This window comes from Meriones unguiculatus, chromosome 3 (genome assembly GCF_030254825.1).
Source record: "Meriones unguiculatus strain TT.TT164.6M chromosome 3, Bangor_MerUng_6.1, whole genome shotgun sequence".
NCBI lineage: Eukaryota > Metazoa > Chordata > Mammalia > Rodentia > Muridae > Meriones > Meriones unguiculatus.
In genome coordinates, this window is record NC_083351.1 from 80,895,648 (window position 1) to 80,921,819 (window position 26,172).

A 26,172-nucleotide genomic window follows, 5' to 3' on the forward strand; every position below is an offset into this window, starting at 1 on the left:
TGTTAGGTCATCTTCTTGGATTTCAGTTATGGTGGGGTGTCCAGGGCTACTTGCCCCTGGGTAACTGGGTTCTGGAGATGCCATATTGCTCTGTCTTTTGTTGCTTGAGCTTTTACGCTGGCCTCTACCCATTGTGTTATCTTAGGAGTTTGGGGTTATTTTCTGGTGGTTCCTGGGGATCCTGTGGTGGAGAGAATCCCCTTTGCAGAAAGCTGGATTTTCCTGAAGGATGTCTTCTCAGCTTTTTGGGTATAGTCCCTGGATGGCTGGTGTTTTTTCAGGAGTTGCTCACCTCAAGGATATAGACCTGAGTGGTAACTGTGGTCTTTGTTAGTCGAGAGGGTTCTCCTCTCACCCAGGGAAGTCCTGAGGGCAGCTGCCCTGTTTCTGGGTTTCTTGTTGCAAATTTAATGATCAGCTGCTGTGACCCAGTTGGACATCAGGCGCGCCTCAACTGTTTGTGCTTGTGTCTGGAGCACAGCTGAGTGCTGGCGCCTCGGCCCCACTAGACTACTAGACTTTTTCTAGGGAAGGATTGGGTGATTTAGATCAGTACAGTTTCCTTCCTTCCCCGTGGATTCTCTGGAGACAAGGACTCCTAGTGTCTTTTTTTGCCCTGGTGCACACTGCTCAGTGTCCGCCAGCTGGCTGGCCACAGAAATTTGCCTGTGCCTGGAGCACAGCTGTGTGAGGGCGGCTCAGTCTCTGCCAGCTGTCTGGTGCGCAGAAACTGCCTGTGTCTGCCTTTGCGGCTTTTGGGGGCCTGAGTGCTTCCCTCAGATGGGTAATTTTCCGGGGACCTTTTCAGGTTGGGGGTGAGCTGAGTGCTCTGAGATCAGACCCGCCGTTTCTATCTCCGGCGGCGAATCAGGCGCGCAGGCAGGCAGGGCTCTGTGCTGGAACCTGGGTCCTGGCTCTGGCTCCAGGCTGGCTCCTGGGGTGCCCGTGGAACCTGCCCGAGTCTTTTCCAGGGGATGTCTGGGTGACCTAAGGCCGGTCCCAATTGTTTCCTGTACCCTGGGGTTATCTCTCGACTGAAAATTCCAGTCTCTGATAGTGTGGTGCCTAAGGTTCAGTCTGGGACCGTGACCAGAGACACTGGCTTGTGGCTTTGGGCTGGGGCTGGGGCTGGTGGCCGGCAGCCAAGCGTCTGGCGGAACCCGAATCTCTTCCGCGGTTTAGCCAGGTGAGTTAAAAGCTGATTGAATCCCCCACCGTGGGGTATCCTCTCACCTGGGAAACACAATGACTGTGTTTTATGGCCGAGAGTTCTGATTGCTGTTCACTGTGCTGATCCTGCTGTGCTGCTGCTCAGAATGAGAGTCCTCCCGGCACCGCCATCTTGCCCCTCCTCGGTATAAGTTCTTTTTACCATGAGGTCGTGAGGATTAAGTTCCCATCTTTAGGCATGGTGACAGTGTCATTAAGAGAAAAAATAAGATTATTTTTTTTAAGATTATATAAAAAATGTATATTTTTGTTGTTATATTTTTATAATTATTTATTGGTCTATGTAAAATTTCCTCACTCTGGTAGTTTATTTCTGTTACTCTGACATTATAATTTTATGACTTATTTTTGAGATGAGCAATTTTTACTTTTCAATGATTCATTTACTTTTTCAACTCTATTCTGAAACACACCCACTATAATTTTCAAAGAGTTATATTACTTGTTTTAGTCAAGGTCACTGTTGTGATGAAACATCATAACCAAAGGAAATTGTGGAGGAAAGTTTTATTTGGCTTATACTTCTGTACCACTGTTCATCATCAAAGTAAGTCAGGACAGAAACTCAGACAAGGTAGGAACCTGGAGGCAGAAGATGATTCAGAGGTCATAGAAGGATCCTGCTTAGTAGCTTGCTCATAATGACTTGTTCATTTTGCTTTTTTATAAAACCTAGGACCAACAGCTCAGGGACAGCACCACTCAAAATGGAATGAATCTTCCACTTTCAAACACTCATCAAGAAAATGCCCTACAGCATTTTGTACAGCAAACTACAGCTTGATCTTAAAAAGTCATTTTCACAGTTTCTCAGTTGAGGTTCCTTCCTTTCAGATCACTCTAGTTTATGCTAATTTGATATGAATTCAGTTAGGACAATATTTATTACAAAATTTTAATAATTTGTAAAATCATTATAGACTACTTTTATTCAGAGAAAAAAATCCTCATTAATCAGCTCACTTTGAGTGTATGCAACTTCTGTAGCTATGTGGCTCTAATTAACAATTAAGAAGAAAAAACTTACAGGTTTCTTTTCATTAATCTGTTTTGTCTTTCTAAGATGCAGGATTTGCTGAGTTATCACTTCTCTTTTATTATCAATGGTTCCTATTCTAGAAAGCAGATGTAGTGAGAACTTTGTTACCTGATTTGGATCCAAATCTTTAAGGAAGCTACATGAAAAGTAGAATTCTGGACAAAATGACACTCCATTTTTCCATTTTCCTACACTGAAAGATTTCTTTCAAAGTATACAGACCCTTTTCTGCAACAGGGCAGACCCTTTCCAGTAAGACACGTCGATGGCTGTCAGGTACATTAGTTGTCAAGGTATGTCTACCAATGGTCAATATCTCATAAAATCTGAAACATTAGACAAAAGAGTTTAATCTCTTCATGCTCTTGGAGAAGCTAAAGTTGAGATTTTCTGATTTTTGTTATGTGCTGTGCAAGTAAGAAGGCCAAAAGTCCTTGCACAATTGTCTCATTTCTTGTCAACACTGTATACTCTGGAGATATTTCTTGTTAGATTTAAAACAAGAAACCAGGTTTTTAAAATTATAACTTATTCACTTTGTATCCCAGCAGTAACCCCTTTCCTCATCCCTCCCCAAATACCCCCTCTCTCCATGCCCCTCCCCTAGTCCACTGATTGGGGAGATCCTCCTCTCCTTCTGTCTGACCCTAGTCTATCATGTCTCATCAGGACTGGCTGCATTTTCTTCCTCTGTGGCTTGTCAAGGCTGTTCCCACCTCACAGGGAGGCCAGCCACTGAGTTCTTGTCTGAGATAGTTCCTGTTCCCATTACTAGGGAACCCACTTGGAGACTGAGCTGCCATGGGCTACATCTGTTCAGGGGTTCCAGACCACTTCCATGAATGGTCCTTGGTTGGAATATCAGTCTCAGAAAAGACCCCTGGGGCCAGATTTTTTTGGTTCTCTTGCTCTCCTTGTGAAGTTCCTACCATCTCCAGGTCTTTCTATCTCCCCCTTCTTTCATAAGATTCCCTGTACTCTGCCTAAGATTGGCTATAAGTCTCAGCATCTGCTTCAATACCCTGCTGAGTGGAATCTTTTTAAGGGGGAAGCAAATAACAATTATTTTTATTCATTCATTATACATTACATCCAGATATAATGTGGCTGGTATCTTTCCTTGGTGTGGTAGTTTGAATTAAAATGGTTCTCCTAGGCTCATGTATTTGATTCCCAGTAGGTAGACGCTTTAGAAAGGATGAAGAAGTGTGACCTGTTGGGGGAGATAAGTCACTGTGGGTTGGCTGTGGGTTTCAAAGACCACACCAAGGCTCAGTCTCTCCATCTCTTGGCCTCAATTAGGTAGATAAGATGCAAAGTTTTAGCTACTACTTCAGTGCCATGCCTGTTTGCTGTCATGCTTCCATCTATGGTGATCATAGACCAACACTCTAAAACCATAGGCCTGTTATTAAATGCTTTCTTTAGTTAGTTGACTTGATCGTGGTGTCTCTTCAGTTAATAGAACAGAAAATATGACACTTGGCTTGGATCTTAAATGGCATTAAAAAAAAAACAGAAAATGAGAAGAATATTCTCATTCATCTTCCTCTGCTTCTGGAATGTAGATGCAAACTCATTCTATGAAGCCACAGTCACCTTTTTACCTAAACCATCCAAAGACCCAACTAAAAAGAGAACTTCAGACCTATCTCTCTTAGGAACATTGATGCAAAAATACTCAATAAAATATTTGCAAACTGAATCCAAGAACACATCAAAGATATCATCCACCATGACAAAGTAGGCTTCATCCCAGGCATGCAAGGGTGGTTCAACATATGGAAATCCATTAATGTAATCTACCACATAAACAAACTGAAGGAGAAAAACCACATGATCATCTCATTAGATGCTGAAAAAGTATTTGACAAAGTCCAACACCCACTCATGTTTAAAGTCTTGGAGAGATCAGGGATAAAAGGCACGTACCTAAACATAGTGAAGGCAATATGCAGCAAGCCTATCACCAACATCAAACTAAATGGAGAGTAACTTAAATCAATCCCACTGAAATCAGGGACAAGGCAAGACTGCCCACTTTCTTCATATCTCTTCTACATAGTACTTGAAGTCGTAGGTAGAACAATAAGACAACTAAAGGAGATTAAGTTGCTTTTATCAGGGTATTTTATCATGGAAACAGGAAAAGTACCTTGCACAGTTTTTACTCATAAGAAATATTTTTAATCAAAAAAAATTTCTGTTAATTGTAACAAATCCCAAAATGAAAATGCCACTTCTTAATAGGATTGAAGCAGCTTATTTTTTTATCCTTTGCTGACAATGACTCTGATCCCAGGACAAGGTTATGATAGTTTCTGGGAACCTGGACCAGGTGAATATACCCAGTATCAAGTATTAACTACTGCTATTGTATGGGAAACATTTGCTCTATCCTAACAATGGGTTTGATTTCAACCATAACAAAACAGTACTGGTCTAACAACAACAAAAAGAAACCACTTCTAATAAAATTTCTCCAAATGACATACTGCTATACTTACAAATAAGGCTGTTTCCAGTCATCATCAGAGAATCTTCATCCTGCAGCAGAAGAAAACAAATACAGCAAACCACAGCAAAACATCACAGAGAAAGAAACCAATCTTGAGCCTACCACAGAGGGCCTTTGAAGGACTCTACCCTGCATGGTATCAAAGCAGATTCTGAGACTCATAGCCAAACTTTGGGCAGAGTGCAGGGAATCTTATGAAAGAAGGAGACAGAAAGACCTGTAGGGGACAGGAACTCCACAAGGAGACCAGCAGAATCATAAAATCTGGACACAGGGGTGTTTTCTGAGACTGGTACTCTAACTAAGGACCATTCATGGAGAAAACCTAGAACCCCTGAACGTATGTAGCCCATGGCAGCTCAGTCTACAAGTGGGTTCACTAGTAATGAGAACAGGGACTGTCTCAGACATGAACTCAGTGACTTGTTCTTTAATCACCTCCCCCTCAGGGGGGTGTAGCCTTACAGGGCCACAGAGGAAGACAATGCAGCCAGTCCTGATGAGACCTGATAGGCGAGGATAAGAAGGAAGAGGAGAAAGACCTCCCCTATCAGTGGACTGGGTGAGGGGCATGGGTGGAGAAGAGGAAGGAAGGGTGGGTTTGGGAGGGGAAGAGATTCAAAGTGAATAAACTGTAATAAAAAAGAAAGAAAAATATTCTAAAATAATTTAATTACAAATAAATGTGGCTTTAGTCCAGTCATTAAACTGCTCCTTAATGAAATTATAATCTATTTTCAGGTTCATAACTTGAACCTGAAAGAAAAACTTACAGATTAGGGTATCTATATATGCTTTTGAATTTAAATTAGCCAATTAAATTGTTTGAATCACGTACATTAGTTGTACAAAATACACACTTCAAACCTATGTGTCAAAGCGTAATATAAAGGTGGAAAGCAAAGCAACTCTAAGGAAATCATATTTTACCTAAAATTCAGAAGGAAAGTAAAGTGCCTGTGGTCCAATGGATTGCATGTATCCACAGCAACCCAGCACTGAGAGGACTGAATGGGATTCAAAGAGAAGCACACAAATTAGGAGGGCAGAGTATCAGGAGACAGAAAATAATTTAAATGAGCATGGCTTTGATAAAAATACATTATAAAAATATGTGGAATTTTCTAACAATTTTAAAAAGTGGAAATGATTAATCATGTGGATGAATAATACTAGTAAGATGAAAGGAAATAAATATGTAAAGATAACTAAGCAAGTATAATGTTGGACCTAGTAACAATGAAAACTGGAGACTGTCCACCAAGTGGAAATATAAATAAATACAAGTAAGCATTAGTTAAAAGGTTCCACATGTTTGTAATTTCTTAGAGTGCATTATTTTTCCTTTAGGGACCTGCCACCCGATTCCAAATTGCTCTGCTATCAACTTACTATCCACTGACCCTTAGCCAATGAAACCATATTAAACAGAAATATTCTACTCATGAAATAATTGCATTGACCCTTAGATGGGTTCACCTTTTTAGCTTAAAAACACACCACCTCCACCACCTGAAACACACATGTTTTTGGTTTTGTTTTGTTTTGTTTTGTTTTGTTTCCTAAAAGGACTCTTTCGTGGGGTCATGTAACAGAGAAGAAAAATTTAAGCATTCTCCTCTTTCCAGTGGGAATTGGTTTCTTTATTTGAAAGCTTTCAAAGGCTTTTCTTCCCTCAGGGATATTTTGTTTCAGCTCTCTGAAGGAGTCCTTTAGAATATTTAGAAATGAGCTTAGAGAAAAGAGAATTGGAAGGAATAAAAAGAAGAAAAATTTAATCAATTCTAGTAAAAATCTTCTAAAGACTTGTTTCTCAAAATTCAGTTTCAAGTGTGTTCCATCAAGTGTCTTGGCTCATCCACTTCTTTCGAAGACAGATTTTATGTGCTATAATAAAAATCAAGTCTTTAAAAATTGACAAGATGGTGAAAGTTCTTCAAGGACCAAGAAGACAAAATTTTAAAATGATATAAATTTAATAATTAAAATCCCTTAAGTTATCTAAGGTCCAATTTTAATATGTTGATATGAATCTTTAAGTCAGTATCAGCTGCTTAAAAATGTTGATTTGATAGTAACATTTATAAACATGTGCATAAAGAGTTACATTCACTCAAAGTGACAACCTGAAATAAGAAATAGGATTTATTTAACAGTTTCTGCTTTAGACTTAAGCCTGTTTTATAAATAATGACTTTTTATAAATTCTGATCTATTCTAACAAGTATTTTCATCTTATTCTATTGGGTAAATTGACATCTGATGAGTAGAAACGGTATAAATAGCAGGCAAAATTTCATCTAAAAGTCTTATGCCTATCTGAACCATTCATATTTACATAATAATTAAAAAATTTAAATTCCCAGTATTCATAACTGAGTTAAATTTCCTGAAAATAATTAAATTGATTCTGACTATGATCTCAAATTCTCTTGATTAGTGCTTAACAGTTAAATTAAAACCTCCAAAAAATTAATTCTATGTTCAGATTAATCCGCCAAACAAATAAATAACCAAATGATTTCATTAATTAACAATGACTCCAATCATAAATAAAAAATCACATTTCTAGTATTTTTTTAATTTTAATTTTAATTAATTATAGTTTATTAACTTTGCATTCCCCTGTAGCTCCCTCCTACCTTCCCTCCCAACTCCACACTCCTCCCCCCTTCTCCACCCATGCCCCTCCCCAAGACCACTGATAGGGGAGGTTTTCCTTTCCTTCCTTCTGATTCTAGTCTATCAGGTCTTCTCAGGAGTGGCTGCATTGTCTTCCTCTGTGGCCTGGTAAAGTTGCTCCCACCTCACGGGGAGATGATCAAAGAGCAGGCCAATCACTTCATATCAGAGACAGTCCCTGTTCCAATTACTGTGAAACCCACTTGGACAATGAACGACCATGGTCTAGCAGGAGTTCTAGGTTATCTCCATGAATGGTCCTTGGTTGGAATATCAGTCTCAGAAGAGATCCCTGTGCCCAGATTTTTTGGTTCTGTTGTTATTCTTGTGGAGCTCCTGTCCTCTCCAGGTCTTTCAAATCTCCCCCTTCTTTCATAAGATTCCCTGTACTCTACCCAAAGTCTAGCTATAAGCCCTAGCATCTGCTTTGATACCCTGCAGGGTAGAGTCCTTCAGAGGCCCTTTGTTAGGCTCCTGTCCTGTTCCTATTTTCTCCCTCTTCTGATGTCCATCCTCTTTGCCTTTCTGATTGGGGATTGACCATCTTAGCCAGAGTCCACCTTCCTGATTAGTTTTTAGGTGTACAGGTTTTAAAATGTTTAACCTATATTATATGTCTAATATCCACTTATGAGTAGTATATATCCTGTGTATCTCTTTGCTTCTGGGATACTTTTCTCAGGATGATCTTTTCCAGTTCCCACCATTTGCCTGCAAATTTCATGATTTCCTTGGTTTTTATTGCTGAGTAATATTCCATTGTGTAGATGCACCACAATTTCTCTATCCATTCCTCAACTGAGGAGCATCTGGATTGTTTCCACGTTCTGAATATTACAAATAAAGCTGCTACAAACATGTTTGAGCAAATCTCTTTGTTGTATACTTCATCATCTTTTGGAAATATGCCTAGGAGTGGTATAGCTGGATCTTGATGAAGCACTATTCCTAAAAGTCTGAGAAAGGGGGTTATGGCCAAAATGGTGACTAGCACACATAGTTTCTGAGTTGCAGAAGAGCTGAACCACCTGATTTGGTGAGTGGAAGGACTACTGAAGCCAGGGAAATGACTGTGAGGCTGTCTAAATGACAGGGAACATTGCGTGGACTTGTTTGGGGAAGTATTAAAACAAATCTTTTATCTCCCAACACTCCCTTTTTTCGGGCCTCCCTCCTCCTCTGCATAGCCAACACCAAGATTCTCAGCTCAGAGCTCACTGGCTGGGGACTGTGATGACTGAGGTGGTGCAGTACTCCTAACCCCTTAGCTGCAGCTGCCAACTGTACCTGCCTTGGATCCTAGATCCAGGGTGTGATCCTCCTAGGGTCCCAGATCTTCGAGCAGCCATACTGACTCTGCAGGGTCTCTCAACCACTGACTGCACAGCCCGCCCAAACTGTCAGTGACAGATAATATGCTATATACCGACCAAAGCCAAGAAGACCCGCCATAAAGCTAAGCACACCAGAAGCTGGGTATCCCAGGTCTGGAGAGCACAGTGGAGGGCACCCCAGCACATCCGAGAAGGCATGTGGACCTGCATCCCAGTCTCCAGCTGCAGCTGGACTTCCTAACCTGGTGGCTGCAGCAGCACTGAGCTGGCGGAGCGCATCAGTCCTCCTACATATGTCTAAGCAGGGCCAAACCAGAGAGTAGAGAACCCTTGCCAATGGGACCTGCTTGAGAGTGAGTGTACCCTTGAGTGTCTGCAGAGCCCCAGTTCCAGAGACCTTCCAAACTAGAAGCCAGGCATCAGACCACTCCCAACCATATACCCACTGTGGGAAATAGAGGGTCTTTTGGGACATCAAATCCCCTGCTCTGCAGGTTCAACTGAGGAGTTAAGGCAGATAAGGCCAGAAATTGCACTGTGACTGTCACCAGCACCTGCTATATTTATAGTACATGCACAAGTAACCTCCTAGAAGCCTGCAAGTCAGAGCCCCTCCCACACACTCAAGGGTTCAACATTCTCTATCACTCTGTCCCTCGATGCACATTTCCACACATACTTCCACACACACCCTCACCTGCATTTGCCCTTTTGCACCCATGTAGTTTCCTCCCACAGGTACAGCTAAACTACCAATGCTCACGCTGAGATCACAGGACCTCTTTTAGCTTCCTGAAGAACTCTACAGACACCTGAGAAACAGTACCCTTCTGAACTGCAGAATCCAGGAAAAAACAGGGAAGATTACAGATAAGCCAATGACCAGGGGTCAGCAAAGGAACACATCAAACATAAATCAGGACATCATAGCTTCACGAGCAACCCCCAAAATGGATACTCCAACTCATATGAAGCATAGGAAAATGACTTTAGAGCTCTATTTACCCAATTATTTGAGGCATATAAAGAGGAAAAAAAAAACAACTCTCTCAGAGAAATAGCCATACAAATTCAGACAGTTAAAGAGGAAATGAACAAAATTCTCAAACACAGGCAAAGTAGAGATACAATTAGTGGAATATAGAGAGGAAATGAACAAAAAAAATAGAGACCATAGTAGAGACACAGGAATCCACATTCAAACAAATGAAGGAAATGGTGCAAGGCATTAAATCAGAATTAAAATCATTATTGATTCTAATTCTGAGTAAACCCTGGAGCTGAAGAACTTAGAGAAAAGATCAGGAACCACAAAGGTAAGCATCACTAACAGAATACAAAAGATGGAAGAGAAAATCTCTGGTGCTGAAGATACACTCCCAGAAATTGATACTTCTCTCAAAGAAAAAGTAAAATCAGAAAAGTCCCAAGCATGAAATATCCAAGAAATCAAGGATGCCATGAAATGATGAAATCTCAGAATAATAGGAATTGATGAAAAAGAAAATTCCAGGCTCCAAAGGCCATAAAATATTTTCAAGAAAATCATACAAGAAAATTTTACCAACCTAAAGAATGAGATGTCCATAAATACACATGAGGCCTACAGAACACCAAATAGACCTTACCAGAAAAGAAAAACATCATGTCACATCGTAGTCAAAACACTAAATCTATGGAACAAAGAAAAGATATTAAAAGCAACAAGGGAAAAAGGCCAAGTAACTTATAAAGGTAGACCTATCATAATCACACCGGACTTCTCATCAGAAACTTATGAAAGCCAGAAAGGTCTAGGCAGGTGTCCTGCAGACTTTAAGAGACCACAGATGCCAACCCAGACTACTATAGGCTACAAAGCTTCCAATCAACATGGATGGAGAAAACAAAATATTCCATGAGAAAACTAAATTTAAGCAATATCTACAGAGTGAATCAGCCTTATAGAAGATAGTAGAAGGAAAACTTAAATCAAATGAAAACAACTACACCAAAGAAAATATAGGATACAGATAATTTCCCAACAAAAATTAAAAGAAAACAAGCAATGAATTGCAGTAAGACCACCAACTCCACAATAAAAGGAACTAATGTTCATTGGTCAATATTATCTATCAACATCAATGGACTTGAATCTTCAATAAAGAGTCACAGACTAACAGATTGGATTTGGAAACAGGAGCCAACAGTCTGCTGAATCCAAGAAATACACTATGTAACAAAGATAAACATTACCTCAGAGTAAAGGGTTGGAAAAATGTTCTCCAAGCAAATGGACCCAGGAAACAAGCTGTGGTAGCTATCCTAATATATAATGAATAAACTTTCAACCAAAAGAAATCAAAAAAGATGAGGATGGACACTACATTCTCATCAAAGGAAAAATCCAACAAGAAGATAACACAATTCTGAACATATATGTCCCCAATACAAGAGCTCTTACATTCATAAATGAAACATTATTGAAGCTTAAATTGTACAGCGTTTCCAACACCTTAATAGTAGGAGACTTCAACACCCTACTCTCACCAAGGGACAGATAATCTAGACAGAAACCAAACATGGAAATAAAGGCACTTACCAAGGTCCTTACTGAAATGGACCTAATATATGTCTACAGAAATTTTCACCCAAACTGAAAAAAGTATACATTCTCTTCAGCACCTCATGGAACCTTCTCCAAAATAGACCATTTAGTTGGTGACAAAGCAAGCCTCAAAAGATACAAGAAAATTGAAATAATCCCCTCTATTCTATCTGACCACCATGGACTAAAGCTGCACCTCAACAACAACAGAATTACAAAAAAGCTTACAAGCACATGGAAACTGAACAACTTGCTGCTCAATGACAGCTAGGTTAAGGAAGAAATAAAGAAAGAAATTAAAGACTTCCTAGAATTCAATGAAAATGAAGGTAGAGCATACCCTAATTTATGGGACACAATGAAAGCAGTGCTCAGAAGAAAATTAATAGCATGAAGAGCCTCCAAGAAGAAATTTGTGACATCTCATACAAGCAACATAATGTCCCAAATGAAAACCCTAGAAAAAAAAGAAGCAAATACACCCAGGAGCAGACTGCTGGAAATAATGAAACTCAGGACTGAAATAAAGGAGAAACAAGTAAAACTATGCAAAGAATCAATGAAACAAAAAGCTGGTTCTTTGAGAAAATAAAAAAGATAGACAAACCTTTAGCCAAACTAAATAAAAGGCAAAGAGAAACTATCCAAATCAACAAAATCAGAAATGAAAATGGGGGGGGGCATAACTATAGACACTGAGAAAATGCAAACAATCATTTGGTCATACTACAAAAGCCTATATGCCACAAAATTTGAAAATCTAAAAGAAATGGACAATTATCTTGAAAGATTCCAACTACCAAAATTAAGTCAAAATTAGGTAGAAATATTGAATAGTCCTATATCACCCAAGGAAATAGAAGCAGTCATCGGCAGTCTCCCTTCCATAAAAAGCCCTGGGCCAGATGGAGTCAGTGCAGAATTCTACCAGACCTTCAAAGAAGTGATAACCCCAATGCTCCTCAAACTATTTCACAAAATAGAAACAAAAGGAACATTACCAAACTCATTCTGTGAAGCCACACTCACCTTGATACCTAAACCACACAAAGACCCAACATAAAAAGAGAATTTCAACCTGTCTCTCTTTTGAACATTGATACAAAATAACTCAATAACATACTTGCAAATGGAATCCAAGAACACATCAAAGATATCATTCACCATGACAAAGTAGGCTTCATCCCAGGCAAGCAAGGGTGGTTCAACATACGGAAATCCATCAATGCAATCCACCATATAAGCAAACTGAAGGAGAAAAACCACATGATCATCTCCTTAGATGCTGAAAAAGTATTTGACAAAGTCCAACACCCACTCATGTTTAAAGTCTTGGAGAGATCAGGAATACAAGCCACACACCTAAACATAGTAAAGGCAAGCCAACATCAAACTGAACAGAGAGAGATTTAAATCAATCCCACTGAAATCAGGGCCAAGGCAAGGCTGCCCACTCTCTGCATATCTATTCACCATAGTACTTGAAGTCCTAGCTAAAGCAATAAGACAACTAAAGGAGATCAAGTAGATACAAATCAGAAAAGAAGAGGTCAAAGTTTCCCTAATCACATATAATATGATTGTATACACGAGCAACCCCAAAAATTGAACCAGAGAACTCCTGCAGCTGATAAACACCTTCAGCAAAGTGGTTGGATACAAAATCAACTCAAAAAAAATCAGAAGCCTTCCTGTATAGGAAAGAAAAAAGGGCCGAGAAAGAAATCAGGAAAACACCACTCTTCACAATAGCCACTAATAACTTAAAGTTCGTTGGAGTGACTCCAACCAAGCAAGTGAAAGAACTGTTTGAAAATCACTTTAAGTCTATAAAGAAAGAAATTGAAGAAGATATCAGAAGATGGAAAGATGTCCCATGTTCATGAATTGGTAGGATTAACATAATGAAAATGGCCATACTGCCAAAAGCAATCTACAGATCATCACAATTCCCATCAAAATACCAACACAATTCTTTATAGACTTGAAAGAAAGATTATCAGCTTCATATGGAGAAACAAAAACCCAAAATCTCCAAAATGATCCTGTACAACAACAAATCATCTGGAGGCATCTCCATCCCTGATCTCAAACTGTGTTACAGAGCAATACTAATAAAAACTGCATGGGACTGGCATAGAAACAGAAAGGAGGATCAATGGAACCAAATAGAAGACCCAGAAATAAAACCACACACCTATGGATACTTGATTTTTGACAAAGAAGCCAAAACCATTCAATGGAATAAAGACAGCATCTTCAACAAATGGTCCTGGTCCAACTGGATGTCTACATTCAGAAAAATGAAAATAGACCCATATTTATCACCTTCCATAAAACTAAAGTACAAGTGCATCAAAGACCTCAACATAAAACCAGATATTCTGAATTGATTAGAAGAATAAGTGGAGAAGAGCCTAGGACTTATCGGCACAGGAGACAACTTCCTGAACAGAACACCAAAAGCACAGGCTCTAAGAGCAACAATCAACAAATGGGACCTCATGAAACTGAAAATCTTCTGTAAAAACAAAAGACAATATTGTCAGAAAAAATAAAAAAAACAAACAAACAGCTTACAGACTGGGAAAGGATATTCAGGAACCTTATATCTGACAGACGGCTGATATCCAGAATACATAAAGAAATAAGTTAAAAAGCAATGAATCAAGCAATCCAATTAAAACATGGGGTGAGGATTTAAGCAGACAATTCTCTGTAGAGGAATATAGAATGGCAGAGAGACACTTAAAGAGATGCTCAACATCCTTAGCCATTAGAAAGATGTAAATCAAAACCATCTTGAGATTTCACCTTACACCCATCAAAATGGCTAAAATAAGAAACTAAAATGACAACACATGCTGGAGAGGTTGTGGATAAAGGGGAACACTCCTCCATTGCTGGTGGGAATGTAAACTGGTAAAACCACTTTGGAAATTGATCTGGTGTTTTCTCAGACAATTAGGAATAGTGCTTCCTCGAGAACCAGCTATACCACTTCTAGGCATATATCCAAAAGTTGGTCAAGTACACAACAAGGATATTTTTTTCAACCATGTTCATAGCAGCTTTATTCATAATAGACAGAACCTGGAAACCACCCAGATGTCCCTCAGTTGAAGAATGGATACAGAAATTGTGGTGTTTTTGCACAATGAAATACTACTCAGAAATCAAAAACAAGGAAATCATGCAATTTGCAGGTAAATGGTGGGATCTAGAAAATATCATTCTGAGTGAGGTATCCCAGAAGGAGAAAGACACACATGGTATATACTCACTTATATAGACCTATAAGATATGATAAAAAATGAAATCTATACTCCTAAATAAGATAAAAAAGAGAGAGTACCCAGGGTAAAAGGATCAATCCTCACTTAGAAAGACAAATGGGATGGACATTGGATGTAGGAGAAAACAAGTAACAGGACAGTAGCCTACCTCTGATGGCCTCTAAAAGTTTCTATCTAGCAGTGTATCAAAGCAGATATTAAGACTCATAACCAAACCTTCTGCAGAGTACAGGGAATCATACAAAAGAAGGGGGAGATAGTATGACGTGGAGACGACAGGAGCTCCACAAGGACCAAATATATCTGGGCACAGGGATCTTATATGAGACTGTTTCTCCAACCAAGGACCATGTATGGATATAATCTAGAACCTCTTCTCAGGCGTAGCAGTAGTAGCTCAGTTAGCAAGTGGGTTACCCTAGTAAGGGGAAGAGGGACTATTTCTGACATGAACTTAATGGCAGGTCCTTTGTCCTTCCCACGCCCCAAGGGAGGAGCAACCTTGCTAGGCCACAGAAGAGGACTTTTCAGCCAGTCCTGAAGATACCTGATAAAACAGGAACAGATGAAAGGTGAGGAGGTCCTCCCTATCAGTGGACTTGGAAAGGGGCAGGGAGGATGTGAGGGAGGGAGGGTGGAATTGGCAGGGAATGAGGGAGCAGGATACAGCTGGGTACAGAGGTATTAAAGTGTAACTACTAAAAAAAAATAATAATTGGATAAATGGAGATTAAATAGATAAAAAAAAGAGGTGGGGCGGAGCCAAGATAGAGAGTAGCATACACAGTTTCTGAGCTGTGGAATACCTAAACTTCTGAGTTGGTGAATGGAAGGACCTCTAACCCAGGAAAACAACGGTGAGGCTTTCTAAACAACAGGGAACATCGTAGGAAGTGAAAACTTTGGTCTCGGATCACCCGGAGCAAGACCTCATAACCTGGCAGTGACAGCAGCACAGAACTGGCAGAGCACATCAAAGAAGCAGGGCCAAACCAGAGAGCAGAGAGCCCAGATATCCCCATCTCTGCCAAGTGACCTGCCTGTGAGTGCAGAATCTGCAGATCCCCAGATCCTGGGTCCTTCTAAATCAGAAGCCAGGCATCGAACCCCCTCCCACACACATACCAACTTTGGGAAACAGAGGGGCACTAGGGACATTGAAGTTCCTGCTCTGTGGGTCTAATTGAGGTGTTAAGGCAGTTAATGCCAGAAATTGCTCTGCGATCATCACAAGCGCCTGCGACATATACAGTGCAGAGACCCTCCCACACACTCAAGGGTTCAACATTAGCCATCACTCTGTCCCTCGAAACACAAGTCCACGCACACTTACACACACACAAACACACACACATACACACACACACACACATACACATGTGCGCACGCTTGCATTTGCCCCGTTTGCAACTGAGTACTTTTCTCCCACAGGTACAGCTAGTCCTCAGCACACGCTGAGAGTTCTCAGCTTCCTGAAGAACTCTCCAGATGCCAGAGAGAGACAGTCTGATCTGCCAAATCCAAAAACAAATAGGGAAGGTTTCAGATAAGCCAATGGCCAAGTGTAGGCAAAAGAACACTTCCAACCTAAATCAGGACATCATGACTTCACCAGCAAATCCCAAAATCGATGGATACTCCAATTCAGCAGAAGCACAGGAAAATGATTTTAAAGCCATGCTTGCCCAATTATTTGAGGCTCATAAAGAGGAAATGAACAAATCTTTCAAAGAGTTGGCCAGTCAATTGGAGGTAAAGAAAGAAGAAATAGACAAAATCCTTAAAGAAACACAGGCAAACATAGACAAACAAATAGATACACAAGTAGAGGAAAAATTTGTGGCATATAAAAAGGAAATGAACAAAGAAATAGAGGCCATCGTAGAGAGACAGGAATCCAAATTCAAACACATGAAAGAAATGGTGCAAGCCATGAAAACAGAATTAGAATCAATAAAGAAAACACAAAATGAGAAAACCCTTGAGCTGGAGAACTTGGAGAAAAGATCAGGAACCACAAAAGTAAGCATCACCAACAAGAATACAAGAGATGGAAGAGAAAATCTCTGGTACTGAAGACACACTTGCAGAAATTGATTCTTCTCTCAAATAAAAAGTAAAATCAGAAAATTTCCAATCACAAAATATCCAAGAAATCAAGGATGCTATGAAAAGACAAAATCTAAGAATAATAGGAATTCATGAAAAAGAAGACTCCAGGCTCCAAGGTCCAGAAAATATTTTCAAGAAAATCATAGAAGAAAATTTTCCCAACTTAATGAAAGAGATGTCCATAAACATACAAGAGGCCTACACAACTCCAAATAGACTAGACCAGAAAAGAAACACATCATATCACATCATAGTCAAAACACTAAATCTATAGATCAAAGAAAAGATATTAAAAGCAGCAAGGGAAAAAGGCCAAGTAACATATGAAGGTAGACCTATCAGAATCACACCGGACTTCTCATCAGAAACTATGAAAGCCAGAAGGGCCTGGGCAAGTATCATGGAGACTCTAAGAGATCACAAATGTCAACCCAGACTACTATACCCTGCAAAGCTTTCAATCAATATAGATGGAGGAAAAAAAAATATTCCATGACAAAACTCAATTTACGCAATATCTACACAGCAAACCAACCCTCCAGAAGATACTAGAAGGAAAGCTCCAATCCAACGAAAACAAATTCACCCAAGAAAATAGGGCATACAGATAATATCCCAACAAAAAAGAAAAGAAAACAAGCAATGAAACAGGTTTAGATCACTGACTCCATTACAAAAGGAACTAACATGCATTGGTCACTATTATCTATCAATATCAATGGACTCAACTCAACAATAAAAAGTCACAGGCTAACAGAATGGTTACGGAAACAGGATCCAACATTCTGTTTCATCCAAGAAACACACCTATGCAAAAAAGATAAACACTACCTCAGAGTAAAAGGCTGGAAAACTGTTTTTCAAGCAAACGGTTCCAGAAAACAAGCTGGAGTAGTCATCCTAATATCTAATAAAATAGACTTTCAACCCAAGTTAATCAAAAAAGATAAGGAGGGCCACAAATTCTCACCAAAGGAAAAATCCACCAAGAGGAAATCACAATCTTGAATATCTGTGCCCCAAATACAAGAGCACCTACATTCGTAAATGAAACATTATTAAAGCTTAAATCATACATTGATCCTAATACGTTAATAGTGGGAGACTTCAACACTCCACTCTCACCAAGGGACAGATCAAATAGACACCAAATAGGGAAATAAAAGCACAGAATCCCTAAATCAAATGGACCTAATAGACGTCTACAGATCTTTTCACCCAAACTCAAAAGAGTACACCTTCTTTTCAGCACCACATGGAACCTTCTCCAAAATAGACCATATAGTGGGTCACAAAGCAAGCCTCAACAGATACAAAAGGATTGAAATAATCCCTTGTATACTATCTGACAACCATGGACTTAAGCTAGACATCAACAACAACAGAAACAACAAAAAGCCAACATGCACATGGAAACTGAATAACTTACTACTCAATGACAGAGGGGTTAAGGAAGAAATAAAGAAAGAAATTAAAGACTTCCTAGAATTCAATGAAAATGAAGGCACAACATACCCAAATTTATGGGACACATTGAAAGCAGTGCTCAGAGGAAAATTTATAGTACTAAGTGCCTGAAATTTGTAACATCACATACAAACAACTTCATGGCCCAACTGAAAAACCTAGAGAAAAAAGAAGCAGATACACCCAAGAGGAGAAGACAGCTAGAAATAATCAAACTAAGGGCTGAAATCAATCAATTAGAAACAAATAAAACTATCTAAAGAATCAATGAAACAAAAAGCTGGTTCTTTGAGAAAATCAACAAGATAGACAAACCCTTAGCCAAACTAACTAAAAAGCAGAGAGAAACTATCCAAATCAGCAAAATCAGAAATGAAAATGGGGACATAACCACAGACACTGAGGAAATCCAAACAATTATTAGGTCATACTACAGAAGCCTATATGCCACAAAATTTGAAAATCTAAATGAAATGGATAATTTTTTGACAGATTCCATCTACCAAAACTAAATCAAGATCAGGTAGAAAGGCTGAATAGCCCTATATCTCCCAAGGAAATTGAAGCAGTCATTAACAGTCTCCCCTCCAAAAAAAGCCCTGGGCCATATGGCTTCAGTGCAGAACTCTACAAGACCTTCAAAGAAGTGCTAACACCAATTCTCCTCAAACTATTCCACAAAATAGAAACAGAAGGAACACTACCAAACTCATTCTATGAAGCCACAGTCACCTTGATACCTAAACCACACAACGATCCAACAAAAAAAAAGAGAACTTCAGACCTATCTCTCTTATGAACATTGACGCAAAAATACTCAATAAAATACTTGCAAACCAAATCCAAGAATATAGCAAAGATATCATCCACCATGACCAAGCAGGCTTCATTCAAAGCATGCAAGGGTGGTTCAACATATGGAAATCCATCCATGTAATCCACCACATAAACAAAGTGAAGGAGAAAAACCACATGATCATCTCCTTAGATGCTGAAAAAGCATTTGACAAAGTCCAACACCCATTCAAGTTTAAAGTCTTGGAGAGATCAGGGATACAAGGCACATGCCTAAAAATAGTAAAGGCAATATACAGCAAACCTATAGCCAACATCAAACTCAATGGAGAGAAACTTAAATCAGTCCCACTGAAGTCAGGGACAAGACAAGGCTGCCCACTCTCTCCATATCTCTTCAACATAGTACTTGAAGTCCTAGCCAAAGCAATAAGACAACTAAAGGAGATTAAGGCGATACAAATCGGAAAGGAAGAGGTCAAAGTGTCACTGTTCGCAAATGATATGATAGTATATATGAGCAACCCCAAAAATTCAACCAGAGAACTCCTCCAGCTGATAAACACCGTCAGCAAAGTGGCAGGATACAAAATCAACTCCAAAAAAATCAGAAGCCCTCCTGTATACCAAAGACAAAAAGGCTGAGAACGAAATTAGGGAAACAACACCCTTCACAATAGCCACTAATAACATAAAGTATCTTGGTGTGACGCTAACCAAGCAAGTGAAAGACCTGTTTGAGAAAAACTTCAAGTCTCTGAAGAAAGAAATTGAAGAAGATCTCAGAAGATGGAAAGATCTCCCATGCTCATGGATTGGTAGGATTAACATTGTGAAAATGGAAATACTGCCAAAAGCAATCTACAGATTCAATGCAATCCCCATCAAAATACCAACTGAATTCTTTACAGACCTTGAAAAAAAGATTCTCAGCTTCATATGGAGAAACAAAAAACCCAGAATCTCCAAAACGATCCTGTACAACAACAGATCTTCTGGAGGTATCTCCATCCCTGATCTCAAGCTGTACTACAGGGCAACAGTAATAAAATCTGCATGGTATTGGCATAGAAACAGAAAGGAGGATCAATGGAACCGCATAGAAGACCCAGAAATAAACCCACACACCTATGAATACTCGATATTTGACAAAGAAGCCAAATCTCTTCAATGGAAAAAATACAGCATCTTCAACAAATGATGCTGGACCTACTGGATGTCTACATGCAGAAAAATGAAAATAGATCCATATTTATCATCCTGCAGAAAACTAAAGTCAAAGTGGATCAGGGACCTCAACATAAAACCAGATACTCTAAATCAGTTGGAAAAAAAAGTGGGGAACAGCCTAGAACTCATTGGCACAGGAATTAACTTCCTGAACAGAACACCAACAGCACAGGGTCTAAGAGCAACAATCAATAAATGGGACCTCATGAAACTGAAAAGCTTCTATAAAGTAAAGGACACTGTCATCAAAACAAAACAACAGCCTAAAGATTGGGAAAGAATCTTCACCAACCCTTTATCTGACAGAGGGCTAATATCCAGTACATATAAACAACTAAAGAAGCAGAAAAGCAACAAACCAAGCAATCCCATCAAAAAATGGTGAATGGAGCTAAACAGAGAATTTTCAAAAGAGGAACATCGAATGGCAGAGATGCACTTAAAGAAATGCTCAACCTCATTAGCCATTAGGGAAATGCAAATCAAAACGACTCTGAGATTTCACCTTACACCCATCAGAATGGCCAAGATGAAAAACTCAAGTGATAACACATGTTGGAGAGGTTGTGGAGAAAGGGGAACCCTTCTCCATTGCTGGTGGGATTGTAAACTGGTACAACCACTTTGGAAGTCAATCTGGCGCGTTCTTAGACAATTAGGAGTAGTGCTACCTCAAGACCCAGCTATACCACTCCTAGGTATATACTCAAAATTTGCTCAAGTACACAACAAGGACATTTGTTCAACCATGTTTATAGCAGCATTGTTTGTCATAGCCAGAACTTGGAAACAACCGAGATGTCCATCAACGGAGGAATAGATACAGAAATTGTCGTATTTTTACACAATGGAATACTATTCAACAATCAAAAAGGAGGAAATCATGCAATTTGTGGGCATGTGGTGGGATCTAGAAATGATCATTCTGAGTGAAGTATCCCAGAAGGAGAAGGACAAACATGGTATATACTTGCTTATATAGACCTACAAGATATGATAAACATAATGAAATCTACATATCTAAAAAAGATAATCAAGAAAGTGGACACGGGCAAAGATGATCAATCCTCATTTAGAAAGACAAATGGGATGTGCATTTAAGGTATGACAGGAATCTACTGCAAAAGGCATTTGAAAGACTCTACCTAGCAGTGTTTAAAGCAGAAACTAAGACTCATAACCAAACCCTCGGCAGAGTGCAGGGAATCATATGAAAAAAGGGGAGTTAGTATGATATGGAAAGGATAGGAGCTCTACAAGGACCAAATATATCTGGGCACAGGGTCTTTTCTGAGACTGACACTCAACCGAGGACCATCTATGTATATAACCTAGAACTTCTACTCAGATGTGGCCCATGGTAGCTCAGTAACCAAATAGTTTTCCAAAGTAAGGGGAATAAGGACTATTTCTAACAGGATCTCAAGGTTATGCTCCTTGATTCCCCCACCACCAGGGGAATAGCAGTCCTTTTAGGTCCCAGAGGAGGACTCTACAGCCAGCCCTGAAGACACCTGATAAAACAGGGTAAAATGAATGGGGAGGAAGTCCTTCTCTATCAGTGGACTTGGAAAGGGGCAGGGAGGAGACCAGGGAGGGAGTGTGGGGTTGGGGAGGGAATAAGGGAGCGGGATACAGTGGAGACACAGAGTTAACAAAATGTAACTAAAAAGAAAAATAAAATTAAAAAAATGTCTGAGAAAGCACAGAATTGAATTCCAGAGTGGTTGTACAAGTTTACACTCCCACCAGCAGGGGAGGAAAGTGCCCCTTTCTCCATATCCTGTCCAGCATGTGTTGTCACTTGAGTTTTTGACCTTAGCCATTCTGATGGGTGTAAGGTGAAATTTCAGGGTCACTTTAATTTTCATTTCCCTGATAACTAAGGACTTTGAGCATCTCTTTAAGTGTTCCTCTGCCATTCGATATTCTCTTATTGAGAAGTCTCTGTGGAGAGCTGTACTCCATTTTAAATTGGATAAATTGATTTGTTGCAGTTAAAGTTCTTGAGTTCTTTATAAATTTTGGATATTAGCCTTTTATCAGATATAGAGTTGGTGAAAATCCTTTCTCAATCTGGCTGTAGTCATTTTGTTCTGACAATGGTGTTCTTTGCTTTACAGAAGCTTTTCAGTTTCATGGGGCCCCTTTTATTGATTGTTGCTCTTAGAGCCTGTGCTGTTGGTGTTCTGTTCAGAAAGTTGTGTCTTGAGCCAATGAGTTCAAGGCTTTTCCCTACTCTTTCTTCTAACAGGTTTAGTTTGTCTGTTTTATATTGAGGTCTTTGATCCACTTGGACTTTAGTTTTGTGTAGGGAGATAAATATGGGTCTATTTTCATTTTTCTAGATGTAGATATCCAGTTAGACCAGCACCATTTATTGAAGATGATATATTTTTTCCATTGAATGGTTTTGGTCCCTTTTTAAAAAATTAGATGTCCATAAATGTGTGGATTTATTTCAGCATCTTCTATTTGATTCCATTGATCCACCTGTTGGTTTCTATGCCAGAACCATGTAGCATTGCTGCTCTAAAGTACAGCTTGAGATCAGGGATAGAAATACCTCCAGAAGATCTTTTATTGTAGAGGATATCAATTCTGGGTTTCTTGTTATTCCATATGAAGTTGAGAATTTTTCTCTCCAGGTCTGTAAAGAATTGTGTTGATAATTTGATGGGAATTGTATTGAATGTGTAGATTGCTTTTGGTAAGAGCCATTTTTACTACATTAATTCTGTCAAGCCACAAGCATGTGAGATCTTTCTATCTTCTGGTATCTTCTTTTAATTCTTTCTTTAGAGAGTGGAACTTTTTTTTTTCATACAAGTCTTTGACTTGCTTGGTTAGGTTCACACCAAGGTATTTTATATCCTTTGTGGCTGTTGTCAAGGTTGTTGTTTCCCTAATTTATTCTCAGCCCTTTCATCTTTTGTGTAAAGTAGGGCTTCTGATTTTTTTGAGTTAAATTTGTATCCAGCCATTTTCCTGAAGGTGTTTATCAGCTAGAGGAGTTCTGTGGTGGAGTTTTTGGGGTCACTCAGGTATACTCTCATATCATCTGCAAATACTTTGACTTCATCCTTTCCAAATTTTATCCCCTTGCTCTCCTTTAATTGTTTTATTGCTCTAGCAAGCATTTCAAGAACTATGTTGCAGAGATATGGAGAAAGCAGCCAGCCATGCCTTGGCACTGATTTCAGTGGGATTGATTTAAATTTCTTTCCATTTAGTTTAATATTACCTCTAGGATTGCTGTATATTGCCTTTACTATGTTTAGGTATGTTGCTTGTATACCTGATCTCTCCAAGACTTTAAACATAAATGGATGTTGGAGTTTATCAAATGCTTCTTTGCATCTAAGGAGATGATCATGTGGTTTTTCTCATTCATTTTTTTTATATGATGGATCACATTGATGGATTTCTGTATATTGAACCACCCCTGCATTCCTGGGATGAAGCTTACTTGGTCATAGTGGATGATATCTTTGATGTGTTCTTGGTTTCAGTTTGCAAGTATTTTGTTGAGTATTTTTGCATCAATGTTTATAGGGGAAATTGGCCTGAAATCCTCTTTCTTTGTTGGGTGTTTGTTAACTTTAGGTACCAAGGTGACTGTGGCTTTATAAAATCAATTTGGTAGTGTTCCTTTTGTTTCTATTTTGTGGAATAGTTTAAAGAGAATTGGTATTAGCTCTTCTTTTAAGGTCTGTTAGAATTCTGTGCTGAAACCATCTGGCCCTGGGCTTGTTTTGTATGGGAGACTTTTAAAGACTGCTTCTATTTCCTTAGGGGATATAGAATTATTTAGTTGATTTAACTGGTCTTGATTCAGCTTTCATAAGTGGAATTGATCATGAAAATTGTCAATTTCATTTAGATTTTCAAATTTTGTGGCATTTAGGCATTTGAAGTAAGACCTAATAATTTTTTTATTTGTATTTTGTTGATGTGGATAGTGTCTCTCTGCCTTTTAGTGATTTTAGCTAAGGGTTTGTCGATCTTTTTGATTTTTCTCAAAGAACCATATCTTGGTTACATTGATTCTTTGAATTGTTTCATTTGTTTCTATTTGATTGATTTCAGCCCTGAGGTTAATTTTTTCCAGCTGTCTACTCCTCTTTGGTGTGTCTGCTTCTTTTTTTTCCCCTAGGTTTTTCAGATGAGCCATTAAGTTGCTTGAATGAGCTGTCTCAAATTTCTTCTTGAAAGCACTTAGAGCTATGAACTTTCCTCTTATCACTGCTTTCATTGTGTCCCATAATTTTGAGTATGTTGTACCTTCATTTTCATTGTATTCTAGGAAGTCTTTAATTTCTTTCTTTATTTCTTCTCTGACCCAGTCATCATTGAGAAGCAAGTTGTTCAGTTTCCATGTGTGTGTAGGCTTTTTGCTATTTCTGTTGTTGTTGAGGTCCAGCTTTAGCCCATGGTGATCAGATAGGATACAAAGGATTATTTCAATATTCTTGAGGCTCGCTTTGTGACCAACCATATGGTCTGTTTGGGAGAAGGTTCCATGAGGTGCTGAGAAGAAGGTAAATTCTTTTATGTTTGGGTGAAAGTTTCTGTAGATGTCTTTTAAGTCCATTTGATTCATGACCTCTATTAAAGACATTGTTTCTTTGTTTAATATCTGTTTTGTTGACCTGTTCTTTGTTGAGAGTGGGGTGTTGAAGTCACTATAAATGTGTGGAAATCCATGTGTGGTTTAAGTTTTATCAATGTTTATCAAGTTTATCAAGTTTTATCAATGTTTCTCTCACAAATGTGGGTGCCCTTGTATTTGGGGCATAGATGTTCAGGATTGTGATGTCTTCTTGGTGGAATTTTCCCTCAATGAGTATGAAGTGTCCTTCCCTATCTCTTTTCATTAATTTTAGTTGAAAGTCTGTTTTATTAGTTATTAAAATGGCTACTCCTGCTTGTTTCCTGAGTCCATTTGCTTGCAAAACCATCTTATAGCTCTTACTGTCAGGTAATGTCTGTCTTTGTGACTCAAGTGTGTTTCATGTATGCAACAGATTGTTGGGTCATGTTTGTGTATCCATTCTGTTAGTCTGTGTCTTTTTACCAAGCAATTGAGTCCATTGATGTTGAGAGAGATTAATAACTAGTGGCTGTTAGATCCTCTAATTTTGATGTTGGTTGTGGTCATAGGGTTGTGTGCTTGGTTGCTTTTTATTTTCCTGTAGTGAGGTTAATTATTTCCTGTGTTTTCTTGAAAGTAGCTAGTTTTTTCTTGGGTTGTATTTTCCCTTCTAGTCTCTTCTGTAACGCTGGATTTGTGTGTAGGTATTGCTGAAATTTGTTTTTGTCATTGAATATCTTGTTTTCTCCATCTATGAAGACTGAGAGTTTTGCGGGGTATAGTAGCCTGGGCTGACATCTATATCTCTTAGGGTCTGCATGATATCCGTTCAGGCCCTTCTGGTTTTCATAGTCTCTGTTAAGAAATCAGGTGTGATTCTGATGGGTGTGCGATTTTATGTTATTTGGCCTTTTTCCCTTGCAGCTTTTAGTATTTTTTCTTTGTTCTATATACTTACTGTTTTGATTTTATGTGGTGGGAGGATTTTCCTTTATGTTCTATTTTGTTAGGTGTTCTGTAGGCCTCTTGTATGTTTATAGGCCTCTCCTTTAAGTTGGGGAAGTTTTCTAGTATGATTTTTTTTTTAAATAAATTCTGGGCCTTGGAGGAGGGAATCTTCTTTTTCCTCTATTCCTATTATTCTTAGGTTTTGTCTTTTCATGTTGTCTTGGATTTCTTGGATGGTTTCTGTCGGGAACTGTTTAGATTTATTTTCTTTGACAGATACATCAATTTCTTCCACTATATTTTCCACACCTGAGATTCTTTCTTTCATCTCTTGTTGTCT